Source organism: Labrus mixtus, chromosome 1 (genome assembly GCF_963584025.1).
Source record: "Labrus mixtus chromosome 1, fLabMix1.1, whole genome shotgun sequence".
In the NCBI taxonomy this organism is placed as follows: Eukaryota; Metazoa; Chordata; class Actinopteri; order Labriformes; family Labridae; genus Labrus; species Labrus mixtus.
This window is the reverse complement of record NC_083612.1, coordinates 537,964-559,531: the sequence shown is the minus strand read 5'-3', so window position 1 is coordinate 559,531 and position 21,568 is coordinate 537,964. Positions and strand designations below refer to the sequence as shown.

The following is a 21,568-nucleotide window of genomic DNA, read 5'->3' as shown; positions in this document are numbered from 1 at the left end:
TCTCACCAATAGAAAATAAGTGACAAAAAAAGATCTGATGATCTGGATTTGATAATCCTTAAATCTGTACCTGGATCAGATTGATCCAAACAGGATCAAAGTGAGCCAGATTACCTGATCCTGGATTATCAAATCTGATCACTTTAATCTGGCAAGGCAGTCTTTCTTCTCTGACATCATCACCAGAAACAATAATAATGCTCGTGTCCTGTGTAGCCGTGACCCAAACCAGTCTCTGCAAAGTCGTAAAATTGACCATCTGTTGAAGGACTGCTGAAGAACTGAATTAAACCACAGCTTTCAATTCTGCATCAAATGAACATTTATGTCTTTCTTCATCTAGATATTTGTAATTGTCACATTGAACTTATTATAATCATCTTTTTAAACTCAAAATCTGATCTTCAGAACAGGAATAAGAGGTATATTATGTTTAATAGGAATTTGACGTAGAACGCTATTGCCACCTAGTGTTAGAATATCCATGAATACGTAACCTTCATAATTATACATTTAGACGTGTTATAAAGCATACTCTTTGATATTAGCTATAGAAGGTGTTATTTAAAGACACCAATTTCTTTTTCTACTTTATTAATATGTCTTATTAAGAATGCTGACTGTATAACATGTTTTTGTTCACCTACAGGCTGGGATTAACTGAGGATGTTCCCAGATGGTGTGATTTTCATCTCAACATGAATCTGATAGAAATGTTTGTCTAAATATATGAAGTGAACCTACACCAACGTGGATCTGATAGAAATAATATCAAAATGAATGTATGGTGACGTATATATGTTTAGATTCTTATTCTTAATCTTATTGAGTAAACTCGGTTTAGTTTAAACAATTGTCCTCCAGTCAGAATGGGAGTCACCCGTGGGCGGCACCCCTCTTTGCCTGCAGACCCCCCTCCTCCCATCCAGGTGATAAGAGTTCACACTGAGCTCAGATCTTTGGTTCTTTTTAGTTTTGGTTTCTTGAAGTTTAGAGCTTCAGCTCTTGCTCGCTTCTCTTCGGACTTCGGTCCGAATCACTTCTTTTAAGTTTGTGCCGTAGAGACGAGTCTCTGCCGAACTTTCTTTTTCACGCACAATTTTTGGAACATCAATTCTTTCTGGCTCAAGCAAGGTTTTTGAACTTCCTTCTCCAAAGTCTTTGCTCTTCAATTTTGAACGCCAATTACTTAGTTTGGATTCATCGAGATGGCCATCCGGTTAATCTGAATTGGAAATCGACGTATCAAAAGACTCTTTAATATTTTTTCCTGTTGGATCCTCTTGGAGCTTCTGAGACGATGGCTGAACCGACGTACAATCTCCATCCCAGCTGCACACTCCGACTCAGGTGTCAAGAGCATCTAATCTGGCCCGTGGACCTCTCTGGGCCTGAAAAGAACCGCTTGCCAGAGACAATCGAACACATCTCACAGTAAGACTGCTGGAGGCAAGGGGTGTTGGAAGATTGAGTCTTGAGTCGTGTCTATTCAGAGCCCTCCTTTCAATCCAAATAGAATAGAAATAGAAACTTTTTCTTTTTGACCATTTTCTGATCAAGTCATTCAAACAATACTGCGTCTTATCTCGTTACTAAATATATAATGTCACCATACATTATAATTGCATTATCCTGATCATAATAATCATATTCTTTATCTGTTTCATCTATACATTATTGTTTACCCTTTTTAAATTAAATTTTACACATAAAATTCAGGACTTTTCTGTGTGTTTTCTTGTTTAACATTTCCAGAACTTACTTCTTTCAAGATATGAAACTGACTGATTAATTAATTAACTTATACCGTTAAAGTTATTTTCTTCCTTTGACAGGAAGTGGTGCCCCCTTCTAAATCTGAGGTTAAATAAAGATATAACATCTTAATAAACTAATTACACTACACCTGTTAGCTACTGTGGACAGGCTAACAAACCCTCCTGTGTCAGCAGCACCTGAACTTCATTCTACTAAAGCCTGCAATGAATCTTACACCTTTACTGAAAACATCCAGAACATTAGACTGTCAGTACCCCAATACCAGGATCAGGATCTGTGCTGAGTCCATTTAAAACCACTTTAAGCCCCATGACACAATTTAATCAGATCGACCTTAAAAACCTGGGGGACGTTATTCAACAAGTCATTCTACCACCTCTGAAACATCTCCAAACTCCATCCCACGCTCTCCCTGTCCGGTGCTGTGAAACGTGTCCACGCCTTTGTCTCCTCAGGCCGGACTACTGCAACACACTCCTCATCGGGATCCCTAGCAACAGTCTCCAGAAGCTCCAACATCCAACAGCGCTGCTAGGATCCTGATGAGAGTGTGTAAATATGAACACATCACACCCATCCTTCAGACTCTACACTGGCTCCCTATTTCATTCAGAATTCAATACAAAGTCACCTTCTTACCTACCAGTGCCCCCCCACCTCAAAGAACTCCTCACCCCACAATTCTCCACACGAAGCCTCCGCTCTGGGAATACCAACCTCCTCCATCCCCCCCAGGACTAAACTCCACACCATGGGAGACCGAGCCTTCTGCTCCACTGCTCCCAGTCTGTGCAACGCTCTGCCCGACCAGCTGAGGGCGCCACAGTCTGCGGACGCTTTTAAAAGGGCTCTAACCCCCCCCCCCCCAACAGATCCTTGTGCTTGTGTGTGACTGCAGTCAGCGCACACACCAACACACACTGACACACACTGACACACACACATCCGCCAAACTTTTCCCTCTGCCAGTGCGCCTATAGTCATTCAGTAAATCACACAATCATCCTCCTTTCCCTCTCAGCTTCATAGCGTGATTAAGGGTGCACACTTGGAAGTGCTATTTTTTTGTATCACACATATATATACAGATTCAGAGTGGTATTAGCGTTGGTGCGTTGCATATGCGCTCCGCGGTGTCCCGTTGGTTACAAACAGAGGCGGCCCATTTCCGCATACTAAATAGGCGGATGGAGCACGCATAGGTGATCACATGATTGATTGATTAATTAAATGTTTGTTTTGAAAGTATCGCCACCGATACAGTACAGTGGTGGTACTAAAATATGGATGAGAATGGGTAATTTAGGGGTGAGTAAACCATGTTAATTTAACAGAATGTAAATTGCTCATTCATGAAATAATGTGTTTCTTTCAAATGTTAGGCAATTTATAACGCCCAGTGGGAGGGGCTTCTTGTGTTTAAAAGATGGCTGCTTGCTGCTTTCAAGCAGTCTAGGATGGTTACAGGGAAGGTAACATGTTACAGCAGAGAGTTTATTTTTTGAAGTACAGTTTGTTTGCTGAGTTATGTGGATTTTGTTTTTGGACGACTTTTGTTTTGTAAATAGTGTAAATAGTCTAAACACCATTTTTTTCCTGTTTTTGCATTTTTGTAAATATCTATCACTGCACTTTGGGAGGCCGGCAAAAATAAAAACACTTCACTTACAGTCTGCGACTACGCCTGTTTTTAAGTTTTGGGCGGATTGAAAGAGGACCCCATCACATATGGTGTCAGAAGTGGGATGGCTAGTCGCAAGAAGCTAATCCCCAAAAGCAGCGCACAGGACTGCGGTCCCAGCGGCGAGAGCAGTTGGAGGAAGCAGCTGCCAAGGCTGACCCGGCTTGTGACACAGTGGCAACTTCGACAGAGGAGGACGATGAGGAGTACAGGCCTTGGCAGGTCCCAGCAGCTCCTAAAGGCCCAGCGTCTGTAGGTGAAGCAGGAGGAGAACTGGTGGCTATGATGAGAGACTTTTTGGCATCACAGCAAAGGAGAGAGGAGGGCCTGTTGGCAGAGATCCAAGGCCTGAGGGCTTCTCTTCCAGGGCCCGAGCAGCCTTATCAACCGGTGCCCCAGTCCCGACAGACTCTTGCACCACGGGGGCAGAACAGGCCAGCCCATGTCACAACTCCAAGTACAGCCACTGCGAGCAGAGTGTCATGCACTGCATGTTGCCAGTGCATGTTTTCTGGCATGTAGGGCATGTGGTGCAATATTTCTGAATGTCGGTGTACATGGAAGGCCAAAAAAAAACGTGAACTGACACGGATGTAGGTTTTGTGGCGACCAAGGTGTCCTGCCCATGGGAGTGTGTGCGCTAGGTGCATGACAAGGACCCTACAACTAGCTGGGATCAGAAGACGTTTGTCTTCATCACAAACACAATACAGCACATCATTGTCAACAATGAACATCTCCTTCCCCACACAATCCCCACTGGTGTCCTTGACTACTTTGGCAAACAATGGTTGCAAAGTAGCATCTTCCCTTTGTAACACTGAAATATTGTCAGGCACATTCCACATGTCATCACACAGCACAATCTGTCGGTCTGGTTGAGCTAGCTTTAGCTGTTTCTCAAAGCGTCGCTGGCGACGGGATTTTCTTGGCCCCTTAGTGCCACCCTCACACAGACTACTGTCGAGGTCTGGGAGTGGTTGGACACCAGCTTTCGCTTGGGCTCTGGTGATTACAGGACAAGACACATGCACATTCAGTACTCCCTTTTTTCCAGAGTCACTTTGCTCTGACAGTTCTTTATCCTGTAACAAGTCCATTAACACAGGCAAGTCCCAACCCAAGATGGCATCAACAGGCAGATGCTCTACAACCCCAACAGTCAGTAGGTAAGATTGTTCATCAATGATCACCATTAGTTCAGTTTTGGGATAGAGGTGCCTGTCTCCATGAACACACAAAATGTGCGCCTGCCTGCTGTAGTCCACACTGCCTACTGGCACCAGAGCACTTTTAACCAGCGACATGTAGCTACCTGAGTCTGGGCTGAGAACAGGGCTGTCACGCGGTGACCACTGATGGTAACAGTTTTATTTCGTGTTTTCACCTCCATGTCAGCCTCGGGGCCCATTTCTGACCGGGGTGCATAACAAGCGCCGGTGACCTTAGCTTTGCGTACGGGACACACAGAAGCTTTGTGGCCTGGCTGCTGGCAATAGAAGCAAACAAGGTCCTTACCCGATCCTCGTTGGTTTGGGGCAGAGATAGTGTCACCTGAAGGTTCTTGGTGTTTCTCTCCCCTTGTAGGTCGTGACTGCGGATGCTGGAAAGCTGGTCGGTGGGTTAGACTGGTGAAACGTGGAGCTGGTACACCTCTCCGGGCATTCAGGTACTGTAGCGCCAGCCGGGCAGCTGAGAATCCCTTGACTGGCTCGTGCTCCTTCACCCAGGTCCTCACCTCCGTCGGAAGTACCCGGAGTAGCTGCTCCAAGACGACGGCTTCCCCAATCTCCTCCTTGGTGTGCTGCTCGGGCCGGATCCAGCGTCGGTAGAGTCCCTTCAGGCGGTGGTAGGTCTCGGTGGGGTTTTCACCAGAGGGCACAGCGGTGGCACGGAACTGCTGCCGGTATGTCTCTGGAGAGATGTCAAATTTTATGAGCAGGGCTGCTCTTAAGTCAGTGTAGCAGTGAGCCATCTCCTCATCCATCGCAGTGTAGGCCTCCAGTGCCTTACCAGTCAGCAGTGGAACGAGGCGGCAGGCCCACTCACTCTTTGTGTTTCTAGATTCCTTAGTCGCCTTCCTGTTTTTATTCTCATGGTTTATTTTTTATTGATGAAATTGTTTTTATTTTATTTTAAACTCTGTAGCACTTTGAGATTTTTCCAAAAATGTAAAGTACATTAAAATAAAATTTATTTTTATTATTATTAAATTCCTCCTCCTGCTGTCTTGATATTCTGCAAACAGGTTTTTATTTCACAACAGTTTCCCAAGTCATGTCTCCAGATCTGTTACAAAGTGTAAACCTGTCTCTTCTCTCAGGCCCTGAAAACAGCAGTCATCAAGCCACTATTAAAAAAGAACAATCGAGACAATAATGAACAATTACAGGCCGACATCAAATCTTCCTTTGTTAGGTCAAATGATGGACAAAGCTGTTTTTCAACAGTTCAATAACTTGTTGATATTGAACAACTGTTTGGATGTCTTCAGTTAGGTTTCGTTTGTCTTGGTTTTATTCTGTTTGTATGAGAGCATTGCACACACAGAGAACCACAGGCATGGATCTGATTCTTGCTCTACAGGCAGGAGACTGGGAGAGGGCACGGTCCTCTCAGTTATCTGTGGTAGAGGATGGACTGCTCAGTATCACAATGTATTGTGTCTACTGCACTATGTTAGGCGAAACATTGACAACAAAAAACTTTGACAAAGACAAACAATAGTTGGGTTACATCACAATTAAAGGTAACTGACTCTGTGTCAGTCAGTGCAGAGTATACAAACAGCTCGTCATATGTGGCATCATCTGTAGCTAAACATTTACAGCTGTGTGCGGGTCATGTGATATCACATGTTTGTATGTTCACTAATCTGAATGTCAGCTGGGTGAGCTTCATGGTAAAATCAATGTGTTTGTTGGTCTTGTGTTTCTTTTTAATCTTTGTGTTTATGTTGCCAGGCCATTAGAACTCATCAAATCCCATGCTTTAAACACAGATAACATGAAGTCTTTATTCCACAATGGATCACACTCTGAAGTGTTACCAATTAAGTAACCACGTACTAAGTCCAGTTTCTGCTGGTCAAAGCTGCCTTCTATGGGAGAGCGATTATCAGCCCATGCTGCCAAAGAAGTCAATAAAGGTTGTACATAATAAAAACCTATTTTTCTCTCCATTCTCTTGGAGTCATTTCACTAACAGGTTTATCAGGTAGAAGTTTGAAATGCGGATTGGTTTTCATTTTACACATAAATATATCATAAATCCAGTCTATCCTGTGTAAATGTCTCTCTGAGTCATGACTGTCTGCAATGAGTGAGAAGCTCGAGTCCTGCTGGCTGTGTTGTTGTCAGAGCCGTGTTTACCTGGACGGGACGGCTGGCTCCTCCCCCTTGTGTATAAAAGCTGTTTTAGTCAAGAACTAGAGAGAAGAAGAACATACTCACTGATTATTGTATTATTATTACAATTCTACAATTCCCTCAGCAGACGCTTTTATCCAAAGCGACGTACATCAGAGAGTAAGAACAACACAAGCAAGGATCTAGAAAAAAGGGAACAATGTCAGTAAGAGCAAACGATCAGCTTTGAGTCTGATTGGACACACAGGTGCTGACAGGAAGTGACCAGAGGCAAAGCACAACATTGAGGGCAGTTCTTGAGAGCTCTAATCAGTATAGAAACCATCTTATAAGTCGTCGTTATCAAACAAAAACCATCGTCATTACCATCATCATCATCAATAATATGGAGACCATCATCATTAAGTTAGTAGGTATTCATGAAAGAGCTGGGTCTTTAGCTTTTTCTTAAAGGTGCAGAGGGACTCTGCAGATCACATGGAGTTTGGAAGTTCATTCCACCACCGGGGGGCGACAGAGGAGAAGAGTCTAGTCGGCGTCTTAGGACCCTGTTGTGAAGGTTGGATCAGACGCCTTTCATTGGCAGAGCGTAGTGGGGGGCGGGAGGGAGTGTAGACCTGGATCAGAGAGTTAAAGTAAGGAGGAGACGTTTTTGTCGCTGTTTTGTAAGCGAGCAGCAGAGTTTTAAATTTGATCCGAGCAGTAACTGGGAGCCAGTGTAAGGAGATGAACAGCGGAGTGACATGTGCTCTTTTAGGAAGGTTGAAGACCAGTCGTGCTGCTGCATTTTGTATCATTTGATAGGTTTGATAGTGACTGTAGGAAGACCTGCCAGTAGAGAGTTGCAATAATCGATGCGTGATATCACAAGAGCCTGTACCAGGAGCTGTGTAGCGTGTTCTGACAGGTAAGGTCTGATCTTCCTGATGTTGTACAGAGCAAATCCACATGACCGGGCATTCGAGGCTACTTGAACCTTAAAAGTTAGCTGGTCAACAATCATGACACCCAGGTTCCTGCAGACTTTGTGGGCATGAGTTTGGTTGTTCCAAGCTGGATATTGATCTGTGGTTGCATAGAGGGACTGGCTGGGATGACAAGGAGCTCAGTCTTTGAAAGATTGAGTTGAAGGTGGCGTTCATTCATCCATTTAGAGATATCAGCAAGGCATGATGAGATTCTTGCAGAGACTATAACATCGTCTGGTGGGGATGACAGGAAGAGCTGGGTATCGTCAGCATAGCAGTGGTATGAGAAGCTATGAGAGCAGATTATTGAACCAAGTGAGTTTGTGTATATGGAGAAGAGAAGGGGACCAAGCACTGACCCTTGAGGTACCCCTGTGGATAAGCTGTGTGCTTTGGACACGACACTCTAAAGGATCGCCCAGAGAGGTAGGACACGAACCAGCAGATTGCAGATCCTGAGATGTTCAGAGAGCGTGGATAGGAGGATTTGATGGTTGACTGTGTCAAAGGCAGCAGACATGTCTAGCAGTAATAGAACTGAGGACTGTTATTATATAAGACTATTATTATATAAGCTACGAGCTAACTAAAGAGCACTAACATTAGCATGCTAACACAACAACGCAGGACACAAGTGATTGCAGCTCGAGCAAAGGACGGTTTGCGCTCAATGGCGCTTAATTATGTTGCGTTCTAATTCATAACTCCTTCATGTGAACACTCGAGTTCACATGAAGGAGTTATGAATTCCTGTGTATTTACATTCCCTCGAGTGGAGGGGGGTTGGAGGTGTGTCTCTGTAGGACAGTGGAGGCTTCAGTATGGAGGAGGTGTGGCCAAACAGCTGTTTGTTTTGGTTTCATGTTGGTGCTCAAGGCCGCCATCTACTGGATCAAAAAGTCACACATTTTTCCTTGAAGCAAGTTTTACGTGTCACATTTTTATCTCAATTGTTTTTGCTTTACATTGTTTATTAGTATTTGAAGTGATTTTATTGCTATTTCACAGATGTATTTGTTATAAACTGTAATGTTTGTATTTTTTTATTTTAATGTAATTTTTATTTATTGAACAGTAATGTTATTAATTGCATGCATTCACAACAAATTAGTCAATATAATGTGAACTTACATAAATCGTCTGTTGAAAATAAACTTTATTTGGTTGTGAAATTTAGGAATATAAATGTCTTTTTCAGTACGAAAATAAAATCGTGATTGCTCGAGTCTTACAGACAAAGATAAAACAAGACAGTTGACCAGCAACACAAGTTAGGCCTATGTCATCATCAGTGTCTTCTTTCTTCTTTATCCATCAGCCAACACTACGTCCCTGATACGATCTGCCCGCAGTCGACTTTGATTCAATCACAAGTCGATTTAAATGACTCTTTGTTATTCTAATACTCTTCCACGTATTTCTGTATCCAGACTTTTTCCATAAAATCACCTGTTGCTTTAATCATGTAATTAATTCTTAACAGTTAGAGCCATTTTTGTGTGTTCAATATGTGTGTTCTCTGTTGTAATTCCTTGTTGTCACACTAGGTGGCATCCTCACTATGGCATATGGTGAAGGTACAAGTTGAGGAAGGTGTAATCACTGTCAGCAGTTTGTAGAACTAATTTCATGTTCATATATTTGAAAATGTTTCATCTACTTAGCCTACCAATTTATCAATCAGCTGTTACTCTGTCACTGTTTCTCCAGTGACAGAAACAGTGACAACACGCAGCTGCTGATGTCTCCATTGCAACTCCCGCCGTTCACGCAGCTGCCTGAGTCTCTGGGTGCGTTCGAATTGTCCCTCCTATCTCCTTTCACTATCCACTTTACCTTAACCCCGGGAAAAACGTCATGAGGTTGAGGAAAGATGTTAGGAGAATTCATAAAGGACTTACGGAAAGGCGATCTCGTTGCTCTCCATGTCCATGGGACTACTAAAAGCGCATCTAAAAAACTTTCACCTGTGCCTCTTACCAGTGAAATAATTATAATTAAAACCGCAAGCAGTGATGAAGGGCCCTCGCACCCCTGTGCATGTCGGGGTGTGTTGTGACTGCGGGAGTTCAGCAGCAGCGGAACGTGCAGTCCGATTTGTGTAAAAGTCGTACTATGGTATGTTGAAATAGGCAGCGTAATGAAGATCACAGAAAATGTTGACGTAGAGCAGTTCTGGCTGGTACTGTCATGATAGCTATGAAATATGGAGCAAATTGAGCATTGTGTTGTACTTATTCCTTGCAGTAGGAGGCGCTATGGTTAAAGTTGACTATTGTTATGTCTACGTGTTCAGAGGCCAACCCTGATCATACATGTGTAATTTGAAGTAGATCAGACAAAGTATATAGGATGTAGTACTTACTCCGTGCAGGAGGGGGCGCTATGGTTAAAGTTGACTATTGTTATGTCAGTGTGTTCAGAGGCCAACCCTGATTATACCTGTGTAATTTGAGGCAGATCAGACAAAGTATATGAGAGTTACAACCACTTCCTGTTTGACAGCGAATGATGAATCCATATGGCGAGAGCGTTGGACGTAGGTGTTTGAGCTTGAAAGTATTGTATGGCCAAGGTGTTAGCATGGTCCCCACCAATTTTGAGCGGGAAATTTGCTACCTTGTAGCAATGGCTAATGCTAACTGAGGAGCAGTAACTTCCTGTTGTCAACAGGTGGCGCTGTGACTAAGCAAAAAATGTCAATCATGGATGTGTTCAGGGCATGCTCTGTATCATGTATGAGAAATTTTAATATGATTGAACACTGCATGGCAGAGATATAACCATTTACTTTTTTGGCTAGTTGCCAAAATGTACCTCAAACTTTGAACAAACGCCATAGCCACGCCCTTTGACGAAATAACGTGCAGAGCACAACAGGATATGTTGATCACTAGAACACACTGACACTAAGTTTGCGCAAATTATTAAAGCAGAGACAAATGTGTTTCCTTTCGGGCACATACATCTTTCTAAAACGAACAAATGACTGAAACACTAGGAAGCCAAGTCCTTTCCAGATCTGAAACCCAGGAGTATAAAATGTATGATTTTGAATCGGATGTCGACCCGGAGAGTCATGTGTTTAATCACATTAATGACACGTGTAAATATTATACTGATAATGATTTCAAAGACAATGTTGAATTAAAGAATAGATTTTCGTTAATACATTTCAATTGTAGAAGTCTTTATGCGAGCTTCACCAAGATCAATGAATATCTGAGTTCATTTCAAGGTGAATTTAAGTTGATAGCCTTATCTGAGACGTGGTTAAATCAAGAAAAAGTTGTTGATTTTCATATTGAGGGTTATGAGTTACATTATATGAACAGAAGCAATAAGAGGGGAAGGGGTGTGGCCCTGTTTGTAGTCAGTGACCTGAAATGCAAACCAGTTAAATCCAATGACGACGGCAATTGATGATTTAATGGAGTGTATAACTGTGGAAATTGAAATGAAAAAGAACAAAAATATTGTTGTAAGTTGTGTGTACAGAACACCAGCTTCAAGTATAGACATTTTTAAAGATAAACTGGAAGAATTAAAGGATATGTTAAATGAAAGAAAAACATGTATTATTTGTGGGGATTTTAATATAGATCTCCTAATTACATCTAAACACAAAGCCACATCAGATTTCCTTGATGCATTATACAGCAGAGGGCTATACCCACTGATTACCAAGCCCAGTAAGATAACATCTTCAGGTGCAACATTAATCGATAATATTTTTATAAATGTTGTGCAAAATAATGCCAGAAGTGACCTATCAATTAATGACATAAGTGACCATTTACAAGTGTTTTCAATAAATGACTGTCAAATAAAGAGCAAGAAGAATGAAGTTCGTAACAGATATGCAAGGGTAAGAACTGATGAAGCAATACATAGACTTCACAATGATCTTTTCAAAGAACAGTGGGAAGGTGTTTATGTAGAAGAGATAAATGCTGCCTATAATTCCTTTTTGAATGGATACTTATCCCTTTACAATAAACATTGTCCCATCACTCAATATAAACAAAAAGTTAGTTATATTAAAAAGCCATGGATTACAAAGGGCTTGCAAAATGCATGCCAAAAGAAAAACAAACTTTACAGGGACTTTATTAAATTCTGAACAAAGGATGCAGAAATGCAATATAAGGTTTATAAAAATAAGTTGACTTTTATAATTAGACAAGCCAAAAAAGATTATTATAATAAAGTGTTACAGGAAAACAAAAATGACATCAAAAGTACATGGAAAATTATGAACAAGGCGTTAGGAAATAATCCTGTGTCGACAAGTACACCGAGCTATTTTAAGAATGACAATAATGAGATTTTTGAGAACATGAATGAAGTGGTTAATGAATTTAATTCTTTTTTTTGTAAATGTTGGACCTAATCTCGCAAAGTCTATTAAAAAACAAAATGATTGTCAAATGGCAGGTGGCTGGAATGGAGAAGCTCAAATATTGCAGTCTATGTTTCTTGAAGAAGTGAATGAGAGTGAGATAAGATCTATTGTGGCAAAATCTAAAAATAAGACATCAACTGACAGTGACGGGATTGATATGATTATTGTGAAAAAGACAATCGATTGTATAATTCAACCTCTTAGCCATATTTTCAATCTTTCTTTTCGTACAGGTATTTTTCCAGATAGAATGAAAATAGCGAAGGTAATTCCGTTTTTTAAAACGGGAGACAAACACAGCTTTACTAATTACAGACCAGAGTCCTTACTATCACAATTTTCAAAGGTACTTGAGAAATTGTTTGCAGAAAAATTAGATAATTTTATTGAAAAAAATAATTTGTTAAGTGAGAGTCAGTTTGGATTCCGGAAGAACCGCTACAGCTTTAGCATTAATGAAAATAACAGAAGAAATTTCTACAGCAATAGACAGTAAAAAAATATACAATTGGTGTATTCATTGATTTGAAAAAAGCATTTGATACAATAGATCACAAAATATAAATTTCTAAATTATATACGAATGGTGTGAGAGGAGTTGTTCTGAACTGGTTAAGTAGCTATTTAATTAACAGACAGCAGTATGGACAATTTTCTGGTAGTACATCTGAGTATTTGAATATTGAATGTGGAGTCCCACAAGGCTTGGTTTTGGGGCCTAAAGTCTTTAATTTGTACATTAATGACATATGTGAAGTTTCTAAGTTACTGCAGTTTGTTTTATTTGCTGACGATACAATTTTTTTTTGCTCAGGACATGACTTAAAAACTCTAACAGGAAGTATTGAAAATGAAATGGTCAAATTAAAAGCATGGTTTGACGAAAATAAGTTATCCTTAAATTTGAATAAAACTAAGTTTATGATTATTGCAAACCAAAAAAAGTTTGAAAACGTTTTGTTGTCTATAGATGGAGTTAATATTGAAAGAGTGTCTGAATTTCGTTTATTGGGTGTGATCATGGATGATAAGTTAACGTGGAAATCACATTTAGCTCATGTTAAAAAAAAAGTGTCCAAGAATATCTTTGTTTTAAACAAAGCAAAGTTTCTCTTGTATTGTAAGGTACTGCGGATTTTGTATTGTTCACTTATTTTGCCTTATTTTAGTTACTGTGTTGAAGTGTGGGGTAACACTTACATCACAAACATTAATCCGTTATTTATTTTACAGAAAAGAGCGGTAAGAATCATTCATAAAGTCCACTATAGAGAGCACACCAATGGGCTGTTTTTAAGATCAGGTTTATTGAAACTGAAAGATTTAGTTGAGTTACAGACACTTGTAGTTATGTTCAGAGCAAAGAGTAAAGTATTACCAGACAGTTTACAAAATATGTTTGTTTTTAGCTCAGAAGATGAAGAGCATAGAAGAAAATTTCATTTTAAGCATCAGTTTGCGAGGACAACTTTAAAACAGGTGTATTTCTGTCATTGGAATTCAATTGTGGAATTCTTTAAATAATGACTTGAAGGGCTGTGTTCAGATATTTCAGTTTAAATGTACAAGAACAAAGTTATCAGACGGTATGAAAGTGGCAGTTAGGAAGTAAAGACTGAATTGTCAGATTTGTTTTATGTTGGCATGATATTCATTCATTGACTGTAATTAGACAGACGACCATCCAGACATTTATTGTTTGCTTTTTGAGTAAGGGGCAGGCAAAACAAGAATTATTCTTCTCCCTGCTCCTTTCCGTACATGGGATAAAGTGTGAATTGTTTTTTTCCTTTTCCTTTTCTGTTGTGTGTTTTGATATGTATGGAACAAATAAAAAAAATGAAATGAAGTTTCACGGCTGAACGCTTTCGGACTAGCTTTATTTTTCGCTTCTGCCAGTCTTTATTTTAAAACATCTGTTTATGTATTTCTGTTTTCTTTTCTTTCTTCAAAAACAACATTTTATCCATATTTCAACAAAATATGCACAGAAATATACATAAACTTATACTTGTCATTAATTACATGCATAAATTCTCAAAACTACAAAATAAACATTTCTGAGTGTTATTATTCTTTTCACAAATATAAAATAAATCGGTTCTGCTACTTAAGAGCTTCTTATCAATGCAATACAGTTACAAACAGGTTTCCAGTTTAACTGAATAAAACTTCAATTCTCACTTAGCATTATGCTAAGAAATAACATGGGAAATCCCATAGAGAAACAGCGAAGCAAGCAGAGTTAGCGCTACACTTTTTACATGAATATAAGTACAAAATATGAAAACGAACAGTCTTCATGAACTCACAGTTACTTTAAGAGATATGCAGTAGCTTTACAATACTAGCAAAAGAGCATGGGAGCTAGGGACAAGCCATGACAGACATATAGGGAAGTCCTCTTTTTCCTGAGTGGTTTCATTGAAGCCTGGCAGCCAGCCAATCTCATCAGGCCTCTGCTCCAGCCCATCAGTGTACCCGAGGGCCACCAGAGCCCCTTTACTCACCAACAGCGTGTCCCCCACATGCAGATTAATGTCCTCCCCCCTCTCCTTCTTGTAGTCATAAAGCGCTCTGTACTGATACCATTCAGCACTCAGCAGAGCAGCGAGCAGCGCCCGAGCAGAGCAGCGAGCAGCGCCCGAGCAGAGCAGCGAGCAGCACCCGAGCAGAGCAGCGAGCAGCGTGAGCGTATTGCATAATTTTCTGTTCTGTCCTCCTCTGCACTGTGTTACTGTGTACCTACTCTTAGCTTAGCTTAGCAGTTAGCTTTATTTAAAATGGCTTCTTTTCCTGTCTCTCCCTCTCCTGCTCTCTCCTGCTCTACGTGTCAGATGTTAAGTTACTCCTCGTCCTCCTTTAGTGATAATGATACATGTAAGAAATGTAGTTTATTTTTAGCTTTGGAGGCGAGGGTGTCTGAGTTAGAGAGACGGCTCCGCACCATTGAGTCAGAGTCATCGTATGCAGCAGTAGTTAGCCAGCCACCTGTAGCCGGTGCGGGCCGACATAGCTTGGCTTCCCCCCCGGTAACTCCCGAGCAGCCGGGAGGCAGTGTCCAGCACACGATGTGGGCTTCATAGATAACTGGCAGTCTTTTTGGGGAAAACCTGGTCTGCTAGCTAGAGACGGCATCCATCCCACTTTGGACGGTGCAGCTCTATTATCTAGAAACATAGCAGAGGTTATTAGTCCAAAACCCTGACAACAACTCAGAGTTCAGACCAGGAGGCAGAGCTGCAGTCTTACACTTAGATCTGTCTCCCAGTCACTATAGCTGTAATTCTGAATCGAACTGTAGTTATACTATAGGTATTGTGTCTGTCCCCCGGCCCAGACCCGTTTTTATAAGTCATCCAAACGTAGAAAAAAAAGGCGTAAATCGTCAAAATTTCATTAGAATCAAAACTACGAATACGATTTTGCAAAAAAATCAGAAAATTCACTGCGGACTTTTGAACATTAGGTCCTTAGCATCCAAATCTCTTTTAGTGAATGATCTGATATCAGATCAGCATATTGATTTACTTTGTTTGACTGAAACCTGGCTGTGTCGAGATGAATATGTTAGTTTGAATGAATCCACTCCTCCCAGTCATTTTAATACTCATATACCTCGAGACACCGGACGAGGTGGTGGAGTAGCAGCTATTTTTAATTCCAGTCTTTTAGTTAACCCTCGACCAAAGCTGAACTTTTCTTCTTTTGAAAGCCTTGTTCTTAGTCTTTCACATCCAGTCTCAAGAACTTTTCAGCCAGTTCTAGTTGTTGTAGTTTACCGTCCTCCTGGCCCATATTCTGAGTTTCTATCTGAATTTGCAGAATTTTTATCAGATTTAGTCCTTAGCAGTGATAGAATAATTGTTGTAGGTGACTTCAATATCCATGTGGATGTTGAAAATGATAGCCTGAGCACAGCTTTCATGTCATTATTAGACTCTATTGGTTTCACCCAGGGTGTAAACGAACCTACTCATCGTTTTAACCACACCCTGGATCTTGTTTTAGCTTATGGAATTGAAATCCATAACCTTACAGTTTTCCTAGAAAATCCTCTGCTATCAGACCATTTTTTTTATTATTACTTTCGACTTTGTCTTACCAGAATTACCTCTGCCTGGAAGAGGTGTGCTCTCTAGAAGTTTGTCGGATAGTGCTGTGGATAGATTTAAGGAAGCTATTTCAGCTGTTTTTGATTCAGTACCGTGTTTCAACCCAGTTGGAAACTCTTATGATAGCTTTAGTCCCTCTCAGCTAGATCAGTTTGTTGATAGTGCAGTGGATTCGCTGAGAGTTACTCTGGATTCGATTGCTCCCCTGAAACAGAAGGTTGTCAAGCGGCGGAGAGTGGCTCCATGGTTCAAGTCAGAAACCCGTACTCTGATACAATCGTCGCAGAATTTTGAAAGAATATGGCGCTCGACCAAAACGGTAGAATCTCGTTTTTTCTGGCAGGATAGTCATAGAAGATATATGAAGGCTCTACGTCACGCTCGAGCTGCCTACTACTCCTCTCTAATCGAGGAAAACAAAGGCAATCCTAGATACCTTTTCAGCACTGTAGCCAGGCTGACAGAGAGTCATAGCTCCATTGAGCCTTGTATTCCTCTAGCCCTCAGCAGTAATGATTTCCTTAGCTTTTTCAACAACAAAATTCTAGACATCAGAGACAAAATTAGTAACCTCCTGCCCTTACCTGGTGCAGATACGTCTGATACGGCAGAGACAGTTCCAGGACCAGATATTAGTCTTGACTGTCTTTCTCCAATTGACCTTTCAGAGCTAAATTCAATCATTTCTGCGTCGAAACCGTCAACCTGTCTTTTGGACCCAATCCCAACCAAGCTGTTTAAGGAAGTCTTTCCCTTAGTTAGCAACTCTATATTAGATATGATGAATATGTCTTTACTGTCAGGCTACGTACCACAGACATTTAAAGTAGCGGTAATCAAACCTCTACTTAAAAAACCTACTCTAGACTCAGGAACTCTGGCTAACTACAGGCCTATCTCCAACCTTCCTTTTATCTCAAAGATCCTGGAGAAGGTGGTCGCTAAACAGCTGTGTGACTTTCTCCATGACAACAGTTTATTTGAGGAGTTTCAGTCAGGATTTAGAGTCCACCATAGCACTGAGACTGCACTAGTTAGAGTTACAAACGATCTACTTCTAGCCTCAGACAGGGGACTTCTGTCTGTGCTCGTCTTGTTAGATCTTAGTGCTGCTTTTGACACCATTGACCATCAGATCCTATTATACAGACTGGAGCATTTACTTGGAATTACAGGGACTGCTTTAAGTTGGTTTGAATCCTACTTATCAGACCGATCTCAGTTTGTACATGTTAATGATGAGTCCTCTATGCACACTAGAGGAGTCCCACGTTTGCCATGGAGTCCCACAAGGTTCAGTGCTTGGACCAATTCTCTTTACATTATATATGCTTCCTCTGGGAAATATTATGAGGAAACACTCCATACAGTTTCATTGTTATGCAGATGATACTCAGCTTTATGTATCAATGAAGCCCGATGGCACCAGTCAGTTATGTCAGCTAGAAACATGCCTTAAGGACGTTAGGACCTGGATGACCAGAAATGTTTTGCTACTTAACTCAGACAAGACTGAAGTTATTGTGTTAGGCCCTAAAAACCTCAGAGAGACTTTTTCTAGTGATTTGTGATTTGACCTTAATGACATCAGCCTGGCATCTAGCACCACTGTTAGGAATCTAGGAGTTCTATTTGATCAAGATATGTCTTTTAGCTCTCACATCAGTCAAGTTTCAAGAACAGCCTATTTTCACCTTCATAATATATCCAAGATCAGGAATATCCTGTCGCAAAATGATGCAGAAAAACTAGTTCATGCATTTGTTACCTCCAGACTGGATTATTGTAACTCTCTTTTGTCAGGGTGCTCTGGCAAATCTCTAAAGACTCTTCAACTGGTCCAGAATGCTGCAGCTCGTGTACTGACCAGAACCAGGAAATGGGACCACATCACTCCTGTCCTGGCTTCTCTGCACTGGCTCCCTATATAGTCTAGAATAGAATTCAAGATCCTTCTTCTCACCTACAAAGCTCTAAATGGCCAGGCAACATCTTACCTGAAGGAGCTACTAGTGCCGTACTGTCCCTCGAGAGCGTTGCGGTCCCGGAGTGCAGGCCTGCTGGTGGTACCTACAGTCTCCAAGTGTACTATGGGGGGTAAAGCCTTCAGTTATCGGGCTCCTCTCCTCTGGAACCGTCTTCCAGCCGGGAGGCAGACACAGTCTGTATTTTTAAGAATAGACTTAAAACTTTCCTTTTTGATAAATCTTATAGTTAGGGCTGGTGCTGGTGTAGACCAGCTCTTAGTTATGCTGCTATAGGCTTAGACTACCAGGGGAACTGGCACCCTGAGCTCCTCTCTCTCTCTCTCTCTCTCCCTCTCTGTGCATATACAGTACATCATATTACTGCATGTGTCTATCTATAAATCTCAGTCACTAACCACCTACTTTCCTGGGAGCTCTTGAGCTCTCCTAGGCTCCTCAAGATCGTCGGTTGACGGCCTGCCAGAACAACCCCCACACCACCACTACCCCCTCCCCACCGGATCGTGGGTTGGCGGCATGCCAGAACAAGAGTGCCTGAGTAAGGTCTTTTTACCTGCTCTTTGTAACATAGCAATAAGTAAGGTCTTTTTACCTGCTCTTTTGTAATGTTAACAGACAAAGAGTAAGGTCTTTTACCTGCTTCTTGTGAAGTGTCTCGAGATAACACTTGTTATGAGTTGACGCTATACAAATAAAAATTGACTGATTGATTGATATATGAACATGGCGATGAGCTAAGCTAGCGTTCATGAGCATCATAGCTAAAGTACCTTAAAACCTTCAAAACAAATTTAAAACACATCCTGAAACACACTAAAGGATTGTGTTACCTTCCACATGCTATAGAAGAATAAAGACCACATGTACCTATGTGATTCGTGACATTTACTCACCTGTAAATAACAGGGAAATAATGAGACAACCACAGGTAGCCTATAGTGTTTCCTTTCCTTGCTTCTGCCAGTATGAAGACGAGGGCTACCGAGCACACTGAGCTTTCTCACTTGGAGGATACGCCTCCTTGTGGAACAAATTGGAACCACACTCTAAATTAAAATATTTCAATCATGGATAGTCACCAAAAGATGGCAGCATTGTTTTAATTTTACAGCTCTTATTTAAATCATGGATATGTTGAGCTAAATCAGCCTCTCTAGTCACCACAAGATGGCAGCATTGCCTTAATTTTAGAGCGGGCCCTGTAGCCTATCATGCATGAGACAACGATGTTGAGCCTGTCTAGAACGCACCGACACTGAGTTTGCGCCGATCGGATGGGCGCCCACAGACAAGTTCGTTCAAATAGGAAGGCTGAAATCACGATTTTGGGCCATTATTGTGAAATTCAACTTTAATTTGAGGACTTCCTGTTGGGTTTTTTGAAACGCTGCAAGAGGATTTTTTGTCCGTCCTGACAAGCTTAATATGTGTAACAATTTTCATGTACGTGAAAGGCCATTTTGAAAATTTGAAGGGGGTGCCACTGAGCCATTAAGCCACGCCCACTTACTTAAACGATATAAGATGTTTGAGTTTAGTACCAGGATTATATGTATGAAGTTTCGGGTCTGTACGACTATGTTGAGCCCGTTTGAACAGCATTCTGTTTGATGGTGAACAACGTGTCCGTAAGGGAACAGCTTTTCACGCAGGTTCGTGCTCGGGCCCTAATAATAATCACTAGGGTTTCCTAATTACCACGAGGTTGGGATTGAAATAAAATAAATATAGAATACCAGACTACGAGTAAGAAAAGTGAAACCATCAGCTTCCTGTCCACTCAGAAATCAACATCAACATAAATATGAAATGAATTATTACATTAATGTAAGATATAACCTACACATAATGTTTTAAACATATAAATGTACAGCAGCACAAAACATTCTTAAGTGAATGAAATATGTTGAATAAAACATCATCTGATAAAAATGTCTCTTATCTTTTATCTCTTTCATGATCTGTGTCACTTTAGATAGATAGATAGATAGATAGATACTTTATTCATCCCCTTGGGGAAATTCAGGTATCCAGTAGCTCACGTAGTCAGACAAATAAAACAAACCAAACAAACAAAAAAATTGGACAAACAATAAAAGTCAATAAAAGTCAATAAAATAGTGAGCAATATTGCACATAATTAAAATTGTATATAAAAAAGAAGAGCCGGAGGTAGATATTAAATAAATAAGTATTGCACTATTGTCCATTGAGCGTATGTGTGTATGTGTGCATGTGAGGGGGGGCAGAGAGAGAGAGAGAGAGTGGGAGAGAGACGATCATCGTTAATGTTCCTGAACGGTCGGATGCGCGACTCGCTTTAAATGTTGCGGCCGCAAGGAATTGTGGGACGTCATATCTCATCTCCTTTCCTAAAGGATGGTCCGGTGTATCCTAAAGGAGGTTATAAAGGAAGCACTGACCCACCTTTCCTTAACTTTTGGAGAATTCGAACGGCTCTTATCATGGCCGCCACTTAAATGCTTCTGGGTCATTTCACTCAGTTAGGAACCTTCTTAAGCAAAAATTACAATTCGAACGCACCCTCTGGCTCCAAAATCGCAAGATGGAAGTGCCCGTAAGGGGCGTATTTTGGCTTCAAGAACATTGAGTGGGAACAGCTACAGTGCGCACCCACTGGTCTATGGACGTTAGCTGTTAGCAGGAGCTAGCTGCAGCTAACACTGTGCTGTGTGCGTCTCTGCCATCTATGCCAACATGAGCGGGAACCCAAATGAAACTAATGTTCAAGCCCTTATTGTATGATCTGTAAAGGATGTGGTTAACTTATGATATCTTGTCCACATGATTTCCTTGTTTTGATACTTGTGAGTGCTGATAAAGTCAACTTCAGTTGAGCTCTACTCTCTCCCGTCTTGTGTCTCTCTCTCTTGACCGCAAGTGGCGTGCCAGGTGGAGTGAGTCGCTCAAGCCCGCCCTCCCTCTCCCTTTCATGTCTCGTACTGGTTCCTCGTCGGCATTGGTCAGTCACTGATTCGATTCATGTACTGAACGCACTGACTGAACAGTACACTCGGGGTGATTCACGTAGGAATCACTGACTGACTGATGCCGAGGGAGAGAGAGACTCAGGGCTCCTGTTGTGTCTAACAGAACATCGTGGGATGTAATATCTCTCAGGTGAATAACGACGTAGAGCAAACGGTTGTGAACGATGGCTCCTTTTATTCAGTGTTCCAGCTACAACATGCTTCTGGCACAGGAGACACTCTACAACTGCAAATAGCACCACCATACAGTACT

General features: G+C 41.3%; 1 long non-coding RNA gene across 1 annotated transcript; it reads right to left on the bottom strand.

Moving 5' to 3' along the window:
* Positions 1–125: 125 nt before the first annotated feature.
* Positions 126–1,976, bottom strand: LOC132979600 (uncharacterized). The gene is made up of 2 exons (XR_009674072.1): positions 1,907–1,976; positions 126–208 (listed from the first exon to the last, which is right to left on the bottom strand). It is a non-coding gene; the product is annotated as an uncharacterized LOC132979600 (long non-coding RNA).
* Positions 1,977–21,568: the final 19,592 nt, after the last annotated feature.